Here is a 23,593-nt window from a genome sequence, read left to right on the forward strand (position 1 = left end):
TGTCACCTTATTTGGAAATAGGATCATTACATATGTGATTAGGTAAGATGAGGTGATACTGGAGTAGGGAAGTCCCTAATCCAATATGACTGGTGTCCCATAAAAAGGGGAAATTTGGAAACAGACAGCACACAGGGATAGCACCATCTACAGATAGAGGCAGGGATCAGGGTGATGTTTTTACAAAGATTTCCAGCAAACCACCAGAAGCTAGGTGAGAGGCTTGGGCCAGATTCTCCCTCAGAGCCCTCAGAAGGAACCAGCTCTGCCAACACCTTGATCTTGAAGGTGAAGTTCTGGCCTCTAGAACTGTGAGACAATAAATTTCTATTAGATGTCTCTGGTTTGTGGCACCTTGTTCAAGCAGCCATAGCAAACAAATACACCATCACTCTATCAAGTTTTCCAACCTCTCAAGCTGACAGCAGCAATAAAAATGGCCTTAGTCAATGCTTAACTGAGCTCGAATATTGATGACCAATGCTTTTTACCTTCTTGGGGACCTTTGCAACCCCAGAGATGTTTGTTAATCCAAATCAATCTCTGTGCTAATCAGAGGTCTCTAATGGAATATGGAGTAAGATAAATCAATAGTTACATAACCTGACTGGAAAAGGAGAGGAGGCCAAGACCATGTCCACTGATCCATAAAAACACATGGACGGGAACAGAAAGGACACTCTGCCCCAGCCTGCTAAAAGTTTTTTGTTTGCCCATGACTAACTGTTCTCCCTGGAGGACCTCCCCCAGGCACTGTCTTCCATAGATAATGATACAGAGGTTAGTGGAAGAACACAGGAGTGGCACATAGGCACCTACCCCATGTGCCTATGGGGTAGGTGCCTATAGGCAGGCTTCAGCACTGTAACGCATTGCACAATTCATGACCACAGTCGTGGAAATTCAAAGGTTGAGCTACATTATATTTCCCAGATTCCAAATTTCCCTGAAACTCCCTTAAAATTTTCAGCTTTCATTGGGTACTTCAATTTCTGACCATTGCAGACTAGTAACTAAATCACGGTACCTTGTAGATCTCTGGTCTTGAACGTGAACCCTTCCTGAATCTGAGCTGTACCCATCATGTTTCTACTTCCAGATACCAAATCCCCAAGTTTGCACATCTCTTGAAGGGGTAAGGGGTCGGAGGAGTAATTGATAATCACAATCTCTTCTGGACATGGGCATTTTAGCTGGTTTGAGAGCTGAGATGCAGAATATGGTAGAAAGGAGTAGACATGGTCTTGACACAAGTACATGAACTTTGTAGAGCCTTCATTAAATCTGGCTATTGGTAAATTTTTCTACAAATACTATGTGGCATCCTTAGGAGCATGAGGGCACCTTTAATCCTGTCTTGGGGGTTGTCAGGAAGAGACAAATTTGCCAAAGGAATTGGAGCTGGGTAATCCTCACTTTAAGTCCTGCTAAGGTTGGTCACATGTTGGTCAGAGAAGAGCAACTAGTGGAAATGACTGAACATATGCTTTTAAACTGTGTTGCTATTTGATATGTACTATCATCTCACACGCTAGTAAAGTAATGCTCAAAATTCTCCAAGCCAGGCTTCAGCAATACATGAACCGTGAACATCCGATGTTCAAGCTGGTTTTAGAAAAGGCAGAGGCGCCAGAGATCAAATTGCCAACATCCGCTGGATCATCAAAAAAGCAAGAGAGTTCCAGAAAAATATCTATTTCTGCTTTATTGACTATGCCAAAGCCTTTGACTGTGTGGATCACAATAAACTGTGGAAAATGCTGAAAGAGATGGGAATACCAGACCATCTGACCTGCCCCTTGAGAAACCTGTATGCAGGTCAGGAAGCAACAGTTAGAACTGGACATGGAACAACAGACTGGTTCTAAATCGGAAAAGGAGTCCATCAAGGCTGTATATTGTCACCCTGCTTATTTAACTTATATGCAGAGTACATCCTGAGAAACACTGGGCTGGAAGAAACACAAGCTGGAATCAAGATTGCCGGGAGAAATATCAATAACCTCAGATATGCAGATGACACCACCCTTATGGCAGAAAGTGAAGAGGAACTAAAAAGCCTCTTGATGAAAGTGAAAGAGGAGAGAGAAAAAGTTGGCTTAAAGCTCAACGTTCAGAAAACTAAGATCATGGCATCTGGTCCCATCACTTCATGAGAAACAGATGGGGAAACAATGGAAACAGTGTCAGACTTTATGTTTTTGGTCTCCAAAATCACTGCAGATGGGGATTGCAGCCATGAAATTAAAAGATGCTTACTCCTTGGAAGGAAAGTTAGGACCAACCTAGATAGTATATTGAAAAGCAGAGATATTACTTTGCCAACAAAGGTCAGTCTAGTCAAGGCTATGGTTTTTCCAGTGGTCATGTATGGATGTGAGAGTTGGACTGTGAACAAAGCTGACCGCCAAAGAATTGATGCTTTTGAATTATGGTGTTGGAGAAGATTCTTGAAAGTCCCTTGGACTGCAAGGAGATCCAACCAGTCCATCCTAAAGGAGATCAGTCCTAGGTGTTCATTGGAAGGACTGATGCTGAAGCTGAAACTCCAATATTTTGGCCACCTCATGTGAAGTGTTGACTCACTGGAAAAGACCCTGATGCTAGGAGGGATTGGGGGCAGGAGAAGAAGGGGACGACAGAGGATGAGATGGCTGGATGGCATCATTGACTCGATGGACATGAGCTTGAGTGAACTCCGGGAGTTGATGATGGACAGGGAGGCCTGGCGTGCTGTGTTTTATGGGTCTCAAAGAGTCGGATATGACTGACTGAACTGAAGTGAACTACACTGATTGAGCATTTTTGTATTGAGATTTATACATAAGACTATTATATAGTTTTATTTGTGTATACTGTTTAGTTTCTTTTTAAATTAATATTTAACTAACTTTTTAAAATTAGTTTCTTTTTAATTTAGTTCAGTTCAGTCACTCAGTCATGTCCGATTCTTTGTAACCCTGTGAACCACAGCATGCCAGGCCTCCCTGTCCATCATCAACTCCCAGAGTCCACCCAAACTCATGTCCATCGAGTCGGTGATGCCATCCAACCATCTCATCCTCTGTTGTCCCCTTCTCCTCCTGCCCTCAATCTTTCCCAGAATCAGGGTCTTTTCAAATAAGTCAACTCTTCGCATCAGGTGGCCAAAGGATTGGAGTTTCAGTTTCAACATCAGTCCTTCCAATGAACACCCAGGACTGATCTCCTTTAGGATGGACTGGTTGGATCTCCTTGCAGTCCAAGGGACTCTCAAGAGTCTTCTCCAACACCATAGTTCAAAAGCATCAATTCTTCAGTGCTCAGCTTTCTTTTTAATTAGTACAATTATCAGATTGTGCTCTTTTCATTGTCAAAAAGAGAGCAAGATTTTCTTTCATGTACCCCACTCTAGAACAAATTAAATTTAAATTGTTTGTTTCTTAAAGTATAGGTAAAATTCACTTGAGAACTGCATCTCTGTCAATAGGGAACCTGTACATTTTCTGTATCATCTCAAATCAATTTTGAAAATTTATCTTCTTCTAAAATTTTTCAATGCCATATATTTGGCAAATGGAGATATATTTGTTCATTTAATCAACAAGTTATTTTGTGTGCCACTCTGGCAGACTCTGTCCTAGGCAGTTGGGATATTTCAATAAACAAAAGTCCCTAAGAGATCTGCATAGCAAGATGGCAGAGTAGAAGGATTTGTGCTCACCTGTTCTTATGAGAACCCTGGAATCATGATTAACTGCTGAACAACCATTGACAAAGAAACACTGGAACCTACCAAAAAAGATACTCTACATCCAAGAACAAAGGGGAAACCATGACCAGATGGTAGGAGGGGCACAACTGTGATAGAATCAGCTGCAGAATACACTTTCTTTCCAAGTGCACACAGAGCATTCTCCAGGCCAGATCACATCTTGGGTCATAAATTAAGCCTTGGTAAATTTAAGAAAACTGAAATCATATCAAGCATCTTTTCTGACCACAATACTATGAGATTAGAAATAAACTATAAGAAACTATTAAAAAAAAAACACACACACACAAACACACGAAGGCTAAACAATATGCTACTAAACAACCAATGGATCACTGAAGAAATCAAAGAGGAAATTAAAAAAAAACACCTAGAGACAAATGAAAGCACAATGTTCCAAAACTTAGAGGATGCACAAAAGCAGTCCTAAGAGGGAAGTTTATAGCAATACAATCTTACCCCAAGAAATGAGAAAAGTCTCAAATAAATAACCTAACCTCACATCTAAAACAACTAGAGAAAGAAGAACAAACAAAACCTAAACTTAGCAAAAGGAAAGAAATCATAAAGATCAGAGAAGAAATAAATGAAATAGAGACAAATAAAACAATAGCAAAGATCAATGATACTAAAACCCGGTTATTTGAAAAGATAAACAAAATTGATAAACCTTTAGCCAGGCTCATCAAGAAAAAAAAGGAGAGGACTCAAATCAATAAAATTAGAAATGAAAAAGCTATAACTGACACCACAGAAACACAAAGGATCATATGAGACCACTGTATGTCAATATAAACCACTGTATGTCAATAAAATGGACAACCTGGAAGAAATGGTCAAATTCTTGGAAAGTTACAATCTCCCAAGACTGATCCAGGAATAAATAGAAAATATGAACAGACCAATCACAAGCACTGAAATTGAAACTGATTTTAAAACTCTAGACAAACAGATACCCAGGATCTGATAGCTTCACAGGTAAATTCTATCAAACATTTAGAAAAGAGCTAACATCTACTCTTCCAAAACTGCTCCAAAAAATTTCAGAGGAAGAAAAACTCCCAAACTCATTCTGTGAGGCCACCATCACCCTGATACCAAAACCAGACCACAAAAAAAGATATCACAAAAAAGAAAATAACAGTCCAATATCATGATGACATAGATGCAAAAATCCTCAACAAAATATTAGCAATCTGAATTCAACAATACATTAAAAAGATCATACACCATGATCAAGTGGGATTATCCAGGGGATGCAAGGATTTTTCAATATCCACAAACCAATCAGTGTAATACATCATGTCAACAAACAATAACTGAAGAATAAAAACCATATGACTATCACAATAGATTCAAACAAAATTCAACACCCATTTATGATTTAAAAAAAAACTCTCCAGAAAGTGGGGATAGAGGAATTTATCTCAACATAATAAAGGCCATATACAACAAACCTACAGCTAACATTATACTCAATGGTGAAAAGCTAAAAGCATTTCTGCTAAGATTAGGAACAAGACAAGGATACACACTCTTGCCACTTTTATTCAACATAGTTTTGGAATTCTTAGCGATAACAATTAGAGAAGAGAAAGAAATAAAAGGAATCCAAATTGGAAAAGAAGTTAAGCTGTCATTGTTTGCAGATGACATGATACTATACAAAGAAAATCCTAAAGATATTTCAAGAAAACTACTAGAGCTCATCAATGAATTTGGTAAAGTTGTAGGTTATGAAATTAATATACAGAAATCTGCTGCATTTCTATACATTAACAATGAAAGATCAGAAATAGAAATTCAAAAAGCAATTACATTTACCATTGCATCAAAAAGAATAAAATGCCTAGGAATAAACCTACCTAAGGACACAAAAGATCTGTACTCCAAAAACTGTAAGATGCTGATGAAAGAAATTGAAGACAACACAAACAGATAAAGAGATATACCATGTTTGTGGGTTGAAGGAACAATATTGTCAAAATGACTGTATTACCCAAGACCATCTACAGATTCAGTGTAATCTCTATCAAATTACCAATGGCATTTTTCTCAGAACTAGAACAAAAAATCTTTAACTCTGTATGGAGACACAAGAGACCCAAAATAGTCAAAACAATCTTGAGAAAGAGAAACAGAGCTGGAGGAGTCAGGCTCCTTGACTTCAGATTATACTACAAAGGTATAGTCATCAAAATAGTATAGTTCCAGCACAAAAATAGAAATATAGATCATAGGGACAGGATAGACAGTCCAGAAATAAACCCACACACTTATGGTCAATTAATCTATGATGAAGCAGGCAAAATTATACAAAGGAGGAAAGACAATCTCTTTAATAAATGGTACTGGGAATACTGGACAGCTACATGCAAAAAAAAAAAAAAAAAAAAAAGAAGATTCTTTAATACCATACACAAAAATAAACTCAAAATGGACTAAAGACTTAAATATGAGACTGAACACTACAAAATCATAGAGGAGAATATAGGCAGAGTACTCTGATATAAATCCCAACAAGATCTTTTTTGATCCATCTCTCAAAGTAATGGACATAAAAACAAAAATAAACAAATGGGACCTAATTAAAGTCAAAAGTTCTTGAACAGCAAAAGAAAACTATTTAAAAAATGAGAAGACAATCCACAGAATGGGAGAAAATATTTGCAAATGATATAACCAACAAATGATTTGTCTCCAAAATTTATAAACTGCTCATGTGGATTATTATCATCAAAACAACCTAATCAAAAAATGAGTGGAAGACCTAAATAGATATTTCTCCAAAGAAGATACACAGAAGGCCAACAAGCACATGAAAAGATGTTCAACATCATTAATTATTAGAGAAATGCAAATCAAAACTACAATGAGATATCACCTCATACCAGTCAAAATGATCATCAAAAAATCCACAAAGAACAAACTCTGGAGAAGGTGTGGAGAAAAGGGAACCCTCCTACATTGTTGGTGAGAATGTAAATTGGTACAGCCATAATTGGGAACAGTATGGAGCCTCTAATGAAAATGAGTTAATGCAGAAAACAGAAGTTATAAATTATTTCTTCAGTATGAATCAAGAGAAAATTGCTCTGATAAATAATAGACCACCATTGAAAGATAGAAGTAATCCAAAAGATTAAATTAAGCTGGTAATCTACTCTCCTTCTTGTCCCAAGTTTCTTGAACTAGCTAGGCAGAGAACCAATTAAATAGAGGACATCTATAGCACCTCTAAAATAAAGAAAGGGTGCCATCACTGAACCTCAAATCCTTAAGATTAGAAAGTTGAGGTTATTGGATTGACAAAGAAGTTAGAGTAGATAACTGTAGCTGGATGTACTTGCAGGAAACAAGCGCTTCAAAGATAATAGCAATTTTAGACGTGCTTCACATTTAGAGTAAAACAGAAATAATAGAAGTTCCCATGACTTCACACCTGACAGGGCTCTCCCGTCCTTATAAACAGTGCTGAGAGACTCCCAATAGCCTTGTTTGCTCCTTGGGCAGAAACCTACTTCTTTTTATCAAAGTGAATACTATGCCAGTAGAGAGCAGGTATCACAACATGGAGACTGGAGAAACAGATCACAGCCTGAAAAACGTCAAAAAATCACACAAAAGGTAGGATTAAAAAAAGAAAAGAGCAAAGCTGATTTTGGCATTTACTTTCAGGATAAAGCTCTGAAATGGGGGATGGGGAGAAGAAGTGATAATAGAGGGAGGATTAAAGGCTACCCTAGTCTACATGAGAACCAGTGTATTATAACTGAAGCAGAACAGATCTTGGACCTCAAAAATATTCCACTTTGGCATAAGAATTATTTTGTTCTGAAAGCAACTGAGAAGCAATAGACTTAAGAAAAACTTCCTGTCCTCCTCCTATTTGCCTAAAAAGAGGACATAAGCTTACAAAGGTGTCCCTCTACCCTCTCTACCAGGAAGAATGAAAGTTAATCGCTAGGGAAAACTTTAGATCTTTATCAATCCGAATATGGCACCAGAGGGCTTCCTGGGTTGCTCAGATGGTAAAGAATTTGCCTGCAATGCAGGAGACCTGGGTTCAATCCCTGGGTCTAGAAAATCTCCTGGGTTAGGAAATGGCAACCCACTCTAGTACTCTTGTCTGGAAAATCCCATGGACAAGGGCTGGAGGGCTACAGACATGGAGTCACAAAGAGTTGGACATGACTGAGTGACTAATGCATGGCACCAGAGGAATTTACACAACAAACTTTGCTAACCAGACTTTATCTTCTGTTAGTCTCCCATATATTTATCTTCCCACAATTTGCTGTCCCTAGAGACTCAAAATCCTTTTGTCTTGACAGTTCTCTAATGTATTATTCCTTGGTTAGGAAACTATGTAAGGGGACTTCTCTGGTAGTCCAGTGGTTAAGGACACCTTGCAAAGCAGGGGACATGGATTCAATCCCTGGCCAGGCAATTAAGCCCACTTGCCACAACTACTGAGCCCATGGATGCTGCAACTAGAGTCCATGTGCTTCCATGAAGATGCCTCCTACAACAATAAGAGCTAATGCAGCGAAATTAATTAATCAATTTTTTTAAATGAACAGGGAAAAACAAATCAAACTCTGGGAGATATTGAAGGATGGGGAGGCCTGGTGTGCTGCAGTCAATGGGGTTGCAAAGAGTTGGATACAACTAAGCGATTGAACAACAAGGGGAAAAAAAAGAGGTTATGTAAGACCAAATTCTAACTAAGCCTTTGAGTTACTCGTCTCCCTTGTGTAACATGAATAAATACACATGTTTGTAAACTTGTTTGTTTTTCTCTTGTTAATCTGTCTTCTTGTCAGTCCAATCTACAGGACTCCAGCTGGAGAACCTAAGATGGGTAGAGGAAGAAATCTGTCCTTGCCTATAAGACTATTGAACTGTGGTGTTGGAGAAGACTCTGGAAAGTCCCATGGACTGTGAGGAGATCAAACTAGTCTGTCCTAAACGAAATCAACCCTGAATATTCATTGGAAGGACTGATACTGAAGTTGAAGCTTCAATCCTTTGATCACCTGATGCAAAGAGCCAACTCATTGGAAAAGACACTTATGCTCAGAAAGATTGAAGACAGGGGGAACAGGGGACGACAGAGGACAAGATCGTTGGATGGCATCATTGACTCAATGGACATGAGTTTGAGCAAACTTCAGGAGATGGTCAAGGACAGGGAAGCCTGGCATGCTGCAGTCAATGGGGTCACAAAGAGTCGGACACAACTGAGCAGCAACTGAACAACAACAATAAAACTATGTCAGGTAGTAGTTGGTAGTATCCGTTTAATAAGGGAGGCAAAGAAGCCAAAGGCAAGAATAGACAAGTTGTCTCCTCTTGCCAACTCCACCTGCCTTCTAGGCAAGAAGCCTCTGACAGAGAAGTTAAACACCAAGGTGAACTATGGAAAGTTGAAAAATAAGAGCAGAACATAGTTTACTTCAGCAAAGAAGACAGCCACAGGGCTTTGCCTAAAATGACCTTGAGCAATCAGTAGTCCAGGAGGCAGAACCAGATAACTACAAGACTCCAAATGCACTGCTGACGTCCCAAATTCCAGGAACATTCTTCAAGGGTGTGTGGCATGAAAAGGATGGCCCTATGCAGGGGTGTCATCAGTCACACTGCACTTAACTGTTACACCATCAATTTCCACCACCCCCATTCCCAGGCTTTTTAAACAGGAAACTGCATTCTGACTGGGTGGTAGACCCCGCCAGGAATGCCTTACACGTATATCCTCTGGAATAATTCCCCAAACACAGATTTTTAGGGGTTTCCTTGATAGCTCAGTTGGTAAAGAATCCACCTGCAATGCAGGAGACCTTGGTTCTATTCTTCGGTTGGGTAGATCCGCTGGAGAACAGAAAATGCCACCCACTTCAGTATTCTGGCCTGGAGAATTCCCTGAACTGTCTAGTCCATGGAGCTGCAAAGAGTCAGACAGGACTGAGCAACTTTCACTTTCATTTGGGCTTCCCTTGTGGCTCAACTGGTAAAGAATCCGCCTGCAATGTGGGAGAACTGGGTTCAATCCCTGGGAAGATTCCCTGGAGAAGGGAAAGGCTACCCATTCCAGTATTCTGGCCTGGAAAATTCCATGGACTGTATAGTCCATGGGATCACAAAGAGTCAGACACGACTTAGCCACTAAACCATCATGCAATGTAAAAGAACAGCTCTGTGCTAATACCTCAGAACCCTGCACATATCCACAGAGGCAGAGACAAAGCTTGACCTGCAGCTGATCTGAATCTTGACCGAATATCCTGGATCCTCTGAAAACAAAAGTGTGCTAGAGACGTGTGAGGAGGTGCCACCAGACCATTTCTCACTTACTTCCCTATAAACCAAGGAGGAGCCCACAGTGAGGCAGTATCTCATCTTTTCCCAGGTTCTGATGAGGTCTGAGGCCTCTGATGCAGCCCCTGGCATCCAGTGCAGACTATCAAGTGCATCAGCAGCAACACAGCAGTGGCCCTTCAGCAATAGGATGGACCATTATTCATGTTGCAATCATCTGGACCCTTTTGTTTTGCTGTTGTCCTACTCCAGAGACTAAAGGAAGGAGGCTGCCATTATCACAGGGACATAGAAGCTGATTTTTTTAAACAGAGATTATGCTACTATAGTCAGAAAAAAAAAGTTATAAAAAAAAAAACCCCAAGGGATCTGCTGGTACATCGTTACATCTTTGTTTCTTTAACTGATCAATATTCCTAAAAGATAGATCAGCAAATAGACACTATTTCCGTGTGAGAGTCTCCTCCTTTGTCACAATTGCAACTCCAGCTTGCACAAGAGGTGGCAAAATTTCTCATATTATAAATATAATTTATATGCACTGTATCTAAGGGGAAAATGTCTTGCTAAAGAAGGTAAAGATTTCTAGGGATTTTAACAAGTGGTGCTGGGAAAACTGGTCAACCACTTGTAAAAGAATGAAACTAGAACACTTTCTAACACCATACACAAAAATAAACTCAAAATGGATTAAAGATCCAAATGTAAGACCAGAAACTATAAAACTCCTAGAGGAAAACATAGGCAAAACACTCTCTGACATAAATCACAGCAGGATCCTCTATGATCCACCTCCCAGAGTAATGGAAATAAAAGCAAGAATAAACAAATGGGACCTAATTAAACTTAAAAGCTTTTGCACAACGGAGGAAACTATAAGCAAGGTGAAAAGACAGCCTTCAGAATGGGAGAAAGTAATAGCAAATGAAGCAACTTACAAAGAATTAATCTCAAAAATATACAAGCAGCTCCTGCAGCTCAATTCCAGGAAAATAAATGACCCAATCAAAAAATGGGCCAAAGAACTAAACAGACATTTCTCCAAAGAAGACATTCAGATGGCTAACATGAGAAGATGCTCAACATCACTCATAATCAGAGAAATGCAAATCAAAACCACAATGAGATACCATCTCACACCGGTCAGAATGGCTGCTATCCAAAAGTCTACAAACAATAAATGCTGGAGAGGGTGTGTAGAAAAGGGAACCCTCTTACACTGTTGGTGGGAATGCAAACTAGTACAGCCACTATGGACAACAGTGTGGAGACTCCTTTAAAAACTAGAAATAGAACCGCCATATGACCCAGCAATCCCACTTCTGGGCATACACACCGACGAAACCAGAATTGAAAGAGACACATGTACCCCAATGTTCATCCCAGCACTGTTTACAATAGCTAGGTCATGGAAACAACCCAGATGTCCATTGGCAGACGAATGGATAAAAAAGCTGTGGTACTTATACACAATGGAATATTACTCAGCTATTAAAGAATGCATTTGAATCAGTTCTAATGAGGTGGATGAAACTGGAGCCTATTATACAGAGTGAAGTAAGTCAGAAAGAAAAATACCAATACAGTATATTAACACATATATATGGAATTTAGAAAGATAATAACGATGACCCTGTATATGAGACAGCAAAAGAGACACAGATGTAAAAAACAGACTTTTGGACTCTGTGGGAGAAGGCAAGGGTGGGATGATTTGACAGAATAGTATTGAAACATGTATATTATTATATGTGAAATAGATCGCCAGTCCAGGGTTGATGCATGAGGCAGGGTGCTCAGGGCTGGTGCACTGGGATGACCCTGAAGGATGGGATGGGGAGGAAGGTGGGAGAGGGGTTCAGGATGGGGAACACATGTACACCCTTGGCTGATTCATGTCAATGTATGGCAAAAACCACTACATTATTGTAAAGTAATTAGCCTCCAATTAAAATAAATAATTTTTTAAAGTTTCCCATATTATAAATATAATTGTTGAGGAAATATATAACTTATCTACCTCTAGAAAGAATTAATAAACCAGATTATTAGAGTTATTAAAATTTAATGGAGGAAGTTTTTATTCCAATTATCCAATATAACATTAATATATCAAATATTAATATAAATCTGACAAGAAGGTAAAGATTTCTAGGGATTTTTTTGCTTTTTTATGCTTTATATGCACTGTCCCTAAGGGGAAAATGTCTTGCTAAAGTGGGAACAGAAAAAAATGTTTTAAAGAAGCTTATGATCATTGGTTACTTGGTTACTTGGAAATATGTCAAGAGCAAAAACTGTTTTTAAAGAACTTAAAAAATTTAGTATCTGACACAAAGTTACACATAGGGAAAAGTTTTATGTTTATTTTTATAAAGTTTTTTTATCCAAGATGACACCTTGGATAAATTAGACTGGTTTAACCTTTTGGTTTAGAAATAACTATCTTGGGGGGCGGGCGGTCCTAAAATGGCACAGGAATAGGATGGGGAGACCACTTTCTCCCCCACAAATTCATCAAAAGAACATTTGAACTCTGAGTAAATTCCATGAAACAACTTCTGAAAGCCAGCAGAAGACATCAGGCACCCAGAAAAGCAGCCCATTGTCTTCAAAAGGAGGTAGGAAAAAATAAAAAAAGATAAAAAGACAAAAGAGGTAGGGATGGAGCTCCATCCCTGGAAGGGAGTCTTAAAAAAGAGAGAAGTTTCCAAAAACCAGGAAACACTCGCACTGCCGAGTCTATGGCAAGCCTTGGAACCACAGAGGGCAACATAACCAGGAGGAAAAATAAATAATTAAAAGCCACAGATTACATGCCCAATGGTAATTCCCCAAGTGGAGAAGCAGTGCAGATGCCTGCCTCTGCCACTAGCAAGCGGGGGCTGGGCAGGGAGGTGCTGGCTGCATTGCTTACAGGAAGGACCGGGCCTGAATGCCCCGAGGGCAATCTGAGGGAACTAACTTGGGCTAGCAAACCAGACTTTGGGATAGCTACCAAGCGAAAAGCCCTAACCTAAGACACCGCCAGGTCCGCTCACAGAACAAAGGACTGACTAGAGCTATGTGAAAAGCCCTAATCTAAGACACCATCAGGCCTGCTCACAGAACAAAGGACTGAGCAGAGCTAGCCGCCTGCAGACCGGCCCATCCCCTTCCGGTGACAGGCAGGTGAGGGCAGCCAGAGCCGGAAGGGGGCGGTCGCGGCCCCAGAGAGGCATTATCTACCAACTGCAAGCAGGCTTCATTGCTAACCAAGACTTCACGGGATTCTGGATGGTCAACATCTGCCTGAGAAGGTGCACAGGTTGTGCACCCAGAAAACCGAGTGGCAGGGACAGGGGAGGCGATAAGTCGCAGTGACTGTGCTTGCCAAACACCTGGTCACCTGGGCTGCTCGGACCTGGGAAGGGCACAAAACGCAGGCCCAACCGAGTCTGCACCTTTGAGGACTACCCGAGTACCTGAACCTGAGCGGCTTAGACCTGGGGCTGGCCTCAGACAGTTCCTGGCAGATCAACCTAGAGCCTAAGCAGCGTAGACAGGGAAAGCACACACGCTGTGAGCAGGGGCAAACCCAGTGTGGCCGAGACACTGCAAGCACACGCCAGTGTTATTTGTTTGCAGCGTCCCTCCCTCCCCACAGCACAACTGAAAAAGTGAGCCTAAAAAAGTGTCCACCACCACCCCTTTGTGTCAGGGGGGAAATTAGACACTGAAGAGACCAGCAAACAGAAGAAACTAAAACAGAGGGAACCTCCTTAGAAGTGACAGGTGCAATAGATTAAAACCCTGCAGTTAGTACTGACTACATAGGAAGGGGCCCAAAGATCTTGAGAAATATAAGCCAGATCAAGGAACTATCCAAAAATGAACTGACCCCACACTGCCCACAACAACACCAGAGAAAGTCCTAGATATATTTTTACTATCATTCCTTAATTTAAAAAAATTTTTTTTATTTTTAAGTCCTCTATTATTCCTTTAATTTTCATTTTTATAACCTACTATTGCTTTGCAAAAAAAAAAAGAGAGACCCTATTTTTTAAAGCAAACTTCATATATATATTTTATAATTTTTGTGACTTTTTTAAATTTAATATTGTATTTTTGAAAATCCAACCTCTACTCTAGATTTTTAATCTTTGCTTTTTGGTATTTGTTATCAATTTTGTACCTTTAAGAACCCAATCTTCAGTACCCATTTTTACTTGGGAGCGAGATTACTGGCTTGACTGCTCTCTCCCCCTTTGGACTCTCCTTTTTCTCCATCAGGTCGCCTCTATCTCCTCCCTCCCCCTTCTCTTCTCTACCCAACTCTATGAATCTCTTTGTGTGTTCCAGGCTGTGGAGAACACTTAGGGAACTGATTACTGGCTGGATCTGTCTCTCCCCTTTTGATTCCCCCTTTATCCTCCTATTGGAGAAGGCAATAGCAACCCATTCCAGTACTCTTGCCTGGAGAATCCCATGGACACAGGAGCCTGGTAGGCTGCAGTCCGTGGGGTCGCTAAGAGTCGGACATGACTGAGAGACTTCACTTCACTTCACTTTATCCTCCTGACCACCTCTGTCTCCTTCCTTCCTCTTCTCTTCTCTGTATAACCCCGTGAACATCTCTGAGTGGTCCAGACTGTGGAGTACACATAAGGAAGTGATTACTGGCTAGCTTGCTCTCTCCTCTTTTGATTCCACTTCATCTCATCCTGGTCACCTCTATCTCCCTCCTCCCTCTTCTCGTCTCCATGTAACTCTGTGAACTTCTCTAGGTGTCCCTCACTGTGGAGAAACTTTTCATCTTTAACCTAGATGTTTTATCAATGGTGCTGTATAGATGGAGAAGTCTTGAGGCTACTGTAAAAATAAGACTGAAAACCAGAAGCAGGAGGCTTAAATCCAAATCCTGAGAACACCAGAGAACTCCTGACTCCAGGGAACATTAATCGACAGGAGCTCATCAAGTGCCTCCATACCTACACTGAAACCAAGCACCACCCAAGGGCCAACAAGTTCCAGAGCAAGACACACCATGCAAATTCTCCAGCAACAGAGGAACATAGCCCTTAGCCTCAATATACAGGCTGCCCAAAGTCACTCCAAACCCATTTACATCTCATAACTCATTACTGGACACTTCATTGCACTCCAGAGAGAAGAAATCCAGCTCCACCCACCAGAACACCGACACAAGCTTCCCTAACTAGGAAACCTTGACAAGCCACCCGTACAACCCCACCCACAGTGAAGAAACACTATAATAAAGAGAACTCCACAAACTACCAGAATACAGAAAGGCCACCCCAAACACAGCAATATAAACAAGATGAAGAGACAGAGGAATACCCAGCAGGTAAAGGAACAGGATAAATGCCCACCAAACCAAACAAAAGAGGAAGAGATAGGGAATCTACCTGATAAAGAATTCCAAATAATGATAGTGAAAATGATCCAAAATCTTGAAAACAAAATGGAATTACAGATAAATAGCCTGGAGACAAGGATTGAGAGAATGCAAGAAAGGTTTAACAAGGACCTAGAAGAAATAAAAAAGAGTCAATATATAATGAATAATGCAATAAATGAGATCAAAAACACTTTGGAGGGAACAAATAGTAGAATAATGGAGGCATAAGATAGGATTAATGAGGTAGAAGATAGAATGGTAGAAATAAATGAATCAGAGAGGAAAAAAGAAAAACGAATTAAAAGAAATGAGGACAATCTCAGACACCTCTGGGACAATGTTAAACTCCCCAACATTTGAATCATAGGAGTCCCAGAAGAAGAAGACAAAAAGAAAGACCATGAGAAAATACTTGAGGAGATAATAGTTGAAAACTTCCCTAGATTGGGGAAGGAAATAATAACCCAAGTCCAAGAAACCCAGAGAGTCTGAAACAGGATCAACCCAAGGCAAAACACGCCAAGACACATATTAATCAAATTAACAAAGATCAAACAGAAAGAACATATATTAAAAGCAGCAAGGGAAAAACAACAAATAACACACAAGAGGATTCCCATAAGGATAACAGCTGATTTTTCAATAGAAACTCTTCAGACCAGCAGGGAATGGCAGGACATACTTAAAGTGATGAAAGAAAATAACCTATAGCCCAGATTACTGTACCCAGCAAGGATCTCATTCAAATATGAAGGAGAAATCAAAAGCTTTACAGACAAGCAAAAGCTGAGAGAATTGAGCACCACCAAACCAGCCTTCCAACAAATGCTAAAGGATCTTCTCTAGACAGGAAACACAAAAAGGGAGTATAAACTCAAACCCAAAACAATAAAGTAAATGGCAATAGGATCATACTTTTCAATAATTACCTTAAACATAAATGGGTTGAATGCCCCAACCAAAAGAAAAGACTGGCTGAATGGATACAAAAATAAGACCCCTATATATGTTGTCTACAAGAGACTCACCTCAAAACAAGGGACACATACAGACTGAAAGTGAAGGGATGGAAAAAGATATTCCATGCAAATAGAGACCAAAAGAAAGCAGGAGTAGCAATACTCATATCAGATAAAATAGACTTTAAAACAAAGGCTGTGAAAAGAGACAAAGAAGGACACTACATAATGATCAAAGGATCAACCGAAGAAGAAGATATAACAATTATAGATATATATGCACCCAAGATAGGAGCACCGCAATATGTAAGACAAATGCTAACAAGTATGAAAGGGAAAATTAACAATAACACAATAATAGTGGGAGACTTTAATACCCCACTCACACCTATAGATAGATAAACTAAACAGAAAATTAACAAGGAAACACAAACTTTAAATGATACAATAGACCAGTTAGACCTAATTGATGTCTATAGGACATGTCACCCCAAAACAATGAATTTCACCTTTTTCTCAAGCGCACACGGAACCTTCTCCAGGATAGATCACATCCTGGGCCATAAATCTAGCCTTGGTAAATTCAAAAAAATTGAAATCATTCCAAGCAATTTTTCTGACCACAATGCAGTAAGATTAGATCTCAATTACAGGAGAGAAACTATTAAAAATTCCAACATATGGAGGCTGAACAACACGCTGCTGAATAACCAACAAATCACAGAAGAAATCAAAAAAGAAATCAAAATATGCATAAAAATGAATGAAAATGAAAACACAACAACTCAAAACCTGTAGGACACTGTAAAAGCAGTGCCAAGGGGATGGTTCATAGCAATACAGGCATACCTCAAGAAACAAGAAAAAAGTCAAATAGATAACGTAACTCTACACCTAAAGCAACTAGAAAAGGAAGAAAATTATTTCCTTCTACTAACCCCAGGGTTAGTAGAAGGAAAGAAATCTTAAAAAAAATATGGCAGAAATTAATGCAAAAGAAACAAAAGAGACCATAGCAAAAATCAACAAAGCCAAGAGCTGGTTCTTTGAGAGGATAAATAAAATTGACAAACCATTAGCCAGACTCACTCATCAAGAAACAAAGGGAGAAAAATCAAATCAATAAAATTAGAAATGAAAATGGAGAGATCACAACAGACAACACAGAAATACAAAGGATCATAAGAGACTACTATCAGCAATTATATGCCAATAAAATGGACAACTTGGAAGAAATGGACAAGTTCTTAGAAAAGTACAACTTTTCAAAACTGAACCAGGAAGAAATAGAAAATCTTAACAGACCCATTGCAAGCAAGGAAATTGAAACTGTAATCAGAAATCTTCCAGGAAACAAAAGCCCAGGTCCAGACGGCTTCACAGCTGATTTCTACCAAAAATTTAAAGAAGAGCTAACACCTATCCTACTCAAACTCTTCCAGAAAATTGCAGAGGAAAGTCCAAACTCCAAACTGATTCTATGAGGCCACCATCACCCTAATACCAAAACCTGACAAAGATGCCACACAAAAAAAGAAAACTACAGGCCAATATCACTGATGAACATAAGTGCAAAAATCCTTAACAAAATTCTAGCAATCAGAATCCAACAACACATTAAAAAGATCATACACCATGACCAAGTGGGCTTTATCCCAGGGATACAAGGATTCGTCAATATCTGCAAATCAATCAATGTAATACACCATATTAACAAATTGAAAAATAAAAGCCATATGATTATCTCAATAGATGCAGAGAAAGCCTTTGACAAAATTCAACATCCATTTATGATAAAAACTCTCTAGAAAGAAGGAATAGAAGGAACATACCTCAACATAATAAAAGCTATATATGACAAACCCACAGCAAACATTATCCTCAATGGTGAAAAATTGAAAGCATTTCCCCTAAAGTCAGGAACAAGACAAGGGTGCATACTATCACCACTACCATTCAACATAGTTTTGGAAGTTTTGGCCACAGCAATCAGAGCAGAAAAAGAAATAAAAGGAATCCAAATTGGAAAAGAAGAAGTAAAACTCTCACTGTTTGCAGATGACATGATCCTCCACATAGAAAACCCTAAAGACTCCACCAGAAAATTACTAGAGCTAATCAATGAATATAGTAAAGTTGCAGGATATAAAATCAACACACAGAAATCCCTTGCATTCCTATACACTAATAATGAGAAAATAGAAAGAGAAATTAAGGAAACAATTCCATTCACCATTGCAACGAAAAGAATAAAATACTTAGGAATATATCTAACTAAAGAAACTAAAGACCTATATATAGAAAACTATAAAACACTGGTGAAAGAAATCAAAGAGGACACGAATAGATGGAGAAATATACCATGTTCATGGATCAGAAGAATCAATATAGTGAAAATGAGTATACTACCCAAAGCAATCTATAGATTCAATGCAATCCCTATCAAGCTATCAACAGAATTTTTCACGGAGCTAGAACAAATAATTTCACAATTTGTATGGAAATACAAAAAACCTCGAATAGCCAAAGCCATCTTGAGAAAAAAGAATGGAACCAGAGGAATCAACCTACCTGACTTCAGGCTCTTCTACAAAGCCACAGTCATCAAGACAGTATGGTACTGGCACAAAGACAGAAATATAGATCAATGGAACAAAAGAGAAAGCCCAGAGATAAATCCATGCACCTATGGACACCTTATCTTTGACAAAGGAGGCAAGAATATACAATGGATTAAAGACAATCTCTTTAACAAGTGGTGCTGGGAAAACTGGTCAACCACTTGTAAAAGAATGAAACTAGAACACTTTCTAACACCATACACACAAATAAACTCAAAATGGATTAAAGATTTAAACGTAAGACCAGAAACTATAAAACTCCTAGAGGAAAACATAGGCAAAACACTCTCTGACATAAATCACAGCAGGATCTTCTATGACCCACCTCCCAGAGTAATGGAAATAAAAGCAAGGATAAACAAATGAGACCTAATTAAACTTAAAAGCTTTTGCACAACGGAGGAAACTATAAGCAAGGTGAAAAGACAGCCTTCAGAATGGGAGAAAGTAATAGCAAATGAAGCAACTTACAAAGAATTAATCTCAAAAATATACAAGCAGCTCCTGCAGCTCAATTCCAGGAAAATAAACGACCCAATCAAAAAATGGGCCAAAGAACTAAACAGACATTTCTCCAAAAAAGACATACAGATGGCTAATAAACACATGAAAAGATGCTCAACATCACTCATTATCAGTTCAGTTCAGTCACTCAGTCGCGTCCGACTCTTTGCAACCTCATGAATCACAGCACGTCAGGCCTCCCTGTCCATCACCAAGTCCCAGAGTTCACCCAGATTCACGTCCATCGAGTCAGTGATGCCATCCAGCCATCTCATCCTCTGTCGTCCCCTTCTCCTCCTGCCCCCAATCCCTCCCAGCATCAGAGTCTTTTCCAATGAGTCAACTCTTCGCATGAGGTGGCCAAAGTACTGGAGTGTCAGCTTTAGCATCAGTCCTTCCAAAGAAATCCCAGGGCAGATCTCCTTCAGAATGGACTGGTTGGATCTCCTTGCAGTCCAAGGGACTCTCAAGAGTCTTCTCCAACACTCATTATCAGAGAAATGCAAATCAAAACCACAATGAGGTACGATTTCACGCCAGTCAGAATGGCTGCTATCCAAAAGTCTACAAGCAATAAATGCTGGAGAGGGTGTGGAGAAAAGGGAACCCTCTTACACTGTTGGTGGGAATGCAAACTAGTACAGCCACTATGGAGAACAGTGTGGAGACTCCTTTAAAAACTAGAAATAGAACTGCCATATGACCCAGCAATCCCACTGCTGGGCATACACACTGAGGAAACCAGAATTGAAAGAGACACGTGTACCCCAGTGTTCATCACAACATTGTTTACAATAGCCAGGACATGGAAGCAACCTAGATGTCCATCAGCAGATGAATGGATAAGAAAGCTGTGGTACATATACACAATGCAGTATTACTCAGCCATTAAAAAGAATACATTTGAATCAGTTCTGATGAGGTGGATGAAACTGGAGCCTATTATACAGAGTGAAGTAAGCCAGAAAGCAAAACACCAATACAGTATACTAATGCATATATATGGAATTTAGAAAGATGGTAATGAGAACCCTGTATGCGAGACAGTTGGAGAAGGCAATGGCACCTCACTCCAGTACTCTTGCCTGGAAAATCCCATGGATGGAGGAGCCTGGTAGGCTGCAGTACATGGGGTCGCCAAGAGTCGGACACGAATTCACTTTCACTTTTCACTTTCATGGATTGGGGAAGGAAATGGCAACCCACTCCAGTGTTCTTGCCTGAAGAATCCCAGGGATGGGGCAGCCTGGTGGGCTGCTGTCTATGGGGTCGCACAGAGTCGGACACGACTGAAGCAGCAGCAGCATGCGAGACAGCAAAAGAAACACAGATCTATAGAACAGTCTTTTGGACACTGTGGGAGAGGGCGAGGGTGGGATGATTTGGGAGAATGGCATTGAAACATGTATAATATATGTGAAATGAATCGCCAGTCCAGGTTCGATGCATGATACAGGATGCTCGGGGCTGGTGCACTGGGATGACCCAGAGGGATGGTATGGGGAGGGATGTGGGAGGGGGGTTCAGGATGGGGAACACGTGTACACCTGTGGCAGATTCATGTTAATGTATGGCAAAACCAATACAATATTGTAAAGTAATTAGCCTCCAATTAAAATAAACAAATTTATATCAAAACAAAATTGAAAAAAAAAAAACTATCTTGGGACTTACCTGGTGGTCCGCTGGCTATGCTCCCAATGCAGGGGTCCTGAGTTCGATCCCTGGACAGGGAACTAGATTCCACATGCTGAACATAAGACCTGGTGCAGCCAAATAAATAAATATTTTAAAAAAAAAAAAGAAAGAACTGTTTTTCTGATTTTACCAGTATAAAACTATTTAGCATATTTTCTTCAGTTTATTTTCTAATAAAAAGAGCTAGTTAACTTGAGTTTTCTAGATTTACTCTACTGATTTGAATGGACAATAAGCTAATTCATATAAGATTATAAAATATTAAAACTGTGTCAAAATAAGTTGGATTATAATAGATAATTCTTTATAAGAGGAATTCTTGCAGTGCTATAAATCTTACAGGCTTAATGTGTCAACATAAATTATAATATCCAAATCCTTAGTTTTAAGCACTTAAACTAATATTAAATTGTATTAATTATGGAGTCATCTTTGGATACATGAAAAATTACTAAGTAAGATAAAGACATGAAGCATTGGTCACTAAGCAGATTAATTTACCATCTCTTATTTTTACAAAAATTACAGAATGGCGATCTGCAAATTCAAGGATGAAGATGCCTTTAAGTGAAAATATACAGGACTATTTTTGCCAACTTAAAATTTGATAAAATGATAGTGTGGATAAAAAATTATTTCTCACCATCCACCTCTACAGGGACTAGGTCACTAGCTACTGCAGTCACTGACCTTCAACACACCCTGAACAGAGTTCAGGGAGGAGATCAGCAATGAGGCACTCTGTGCTCTGGGAAAACTGGCTGAATAGGCTTTCAGATATGTTTTCAAGAAAAGATTTTATGAGCCCAATTTCATACATCTTTGAATATCTAGAAAAGCACTAATATCATTAACAGAGACATCTGCTCCTGGTAACTAGCAGCAACCTTCTGCCAAAATGTGTGCTTGATTGCCATACCTACCCCCCTTCACTAAAATCACATATTTCCTAATGAAAATGCCAATTAATTTGAGTTTTCTAGATTTCCTCTACTGTCTATATTCTCTCTCCACACACCCCTTACCTCCAGAAAAGTTCTGTAGAGCTATCGGAGAGGCTATCTCCCGGGTTGTAGTCTTTATCTTACCCCAAGTAAAACTTAACTCATAACTCTCACAGCATGCCTTTTTTTTTTTTTTTTTTTAATGTTGACAACAGATAATTAGTAGTCATGGACAAACATAGCTACTTAGTTCTTGTTTTTTCTCATTTTAATTTGCATCAATTGAATATAAAATTTGGTTGCTATAGCTGAAAATCTCAAAAGCCACCTCTTAAAAACCAGATCCTAAACAGACCTTCCTTTCCTAACAGGTATTATCAGTTCAGTTGGTTCAGTTCAGTCGCTTAATCGTGTCCGACTCTTTGCGACCCCATGAATTGCAGCACGCCAGGCCTCCCTGTCCATCACCAAGTCCCAGAGTTCACCCAGACTCATGTCCATCGAGTCAGTGATGCCATCCAGCCATCTCATCCTCTGTCATCCCCTTCTCCTCCTGCCCCAATCCCTCCCAGCATCAGAGTCTTTTCCAATGAGTCAACTCTTCGCATGAGGTGGCCAAAGTACTGGAGTGTCAGCTTTAGCATCAGTCCTTCCAAAGAAATCCCAGGGCAGATCTCCTTCAGAATGGACTAATTGGATCTCCTTGCAGTCCAAGGGACTCTCAAGAGTCTTCTACAACACCACACTTCAAAAGCCTCAATTCTTCAGCACTCAGCCTTCTTCACAGTCCAACTCTCACATCCATACATGACCACAGGAAAAACCATAGCCTTGACTAGACGGACCTTTGTTGGCAAAGTAATGTCTCTGCTTTTGAATATGCTATCCAGGTTGGTCATAACTTTCCTTCCAAGGAGTAAGCATCTTTTAATTTCATGGCTGCAGTCACCATCTGCAGTGATTTTGGAGCCCAGAAAAATAAAGTCTGACACTGTTTCCCCATCTATTTCTCATGAAATGATGGGACCAGATGCCATGATCTTCGTTTTCTGAATGTTGAGCTTTAAGCCAACTTTTTCACTCTCCACTTTCACTTTCATCAAGAGGCTTTTTAGTTCGTCTTCGCTTTCTGCCATAAGGGTGGTGTCATCTGCGTATCTGAGGTTATTGATATTTCTCCTGGCAATCTTGATTCCAGCTTGTGCTTCTTCCAGTCCAGCATTTCTCATGATGTACTCTGCATATAAATTAAATAAGCAGGGTGACAATATACAGCCTTGACATACTCCTTTTCCTATTTGGAACCAGTCTGTTAATAGGTACTATAGCAACCAACAGGTATTATAGCAACCCCAAACTCTGGGCATTTCAAACTGTGATAAGCCTCT

General features: G+C 39.6%; 1 long non-coding RNA gene across 1 annotated transcript in view; it reads right to left on the reverse strand.

Moving 5' to 3' along the window:
* Positions 1 to 23,593, reverse strand: part of LOC129658662 (uncharacterized) — a 78,991-nt gene that overhangs the window by 38,538 nt on the left and 16,860 nt on the right. Inside the window, exon 2 of the long non-coding RNA XR_008717495.1 lies at positions 21,238 to 21,326. This is a non-coding gene — a long non-coding RNA (uncharacterized LOC129658662). The remainder of the gene's footprint in view (positions 1 to 21,237; positions 21,327 to 23,593) is intronic.

Source organism: Bubalus kerabau, chromosome 8 (assembly GCF_029407905.1).
Source record: "Bubalus kerabau isolate K-KA32 ecotype Philippines breed swamp buffalo chromosome 8, PCC_UOA_SB_1v2, whole genome shotgun sequence".
Taxonomy (NCBI): Eukaryota; Metazoa; Chordata; class Mammalia; order Artiodactyla; family Bovidae; genus Bubalus; species Bubalus kerabau.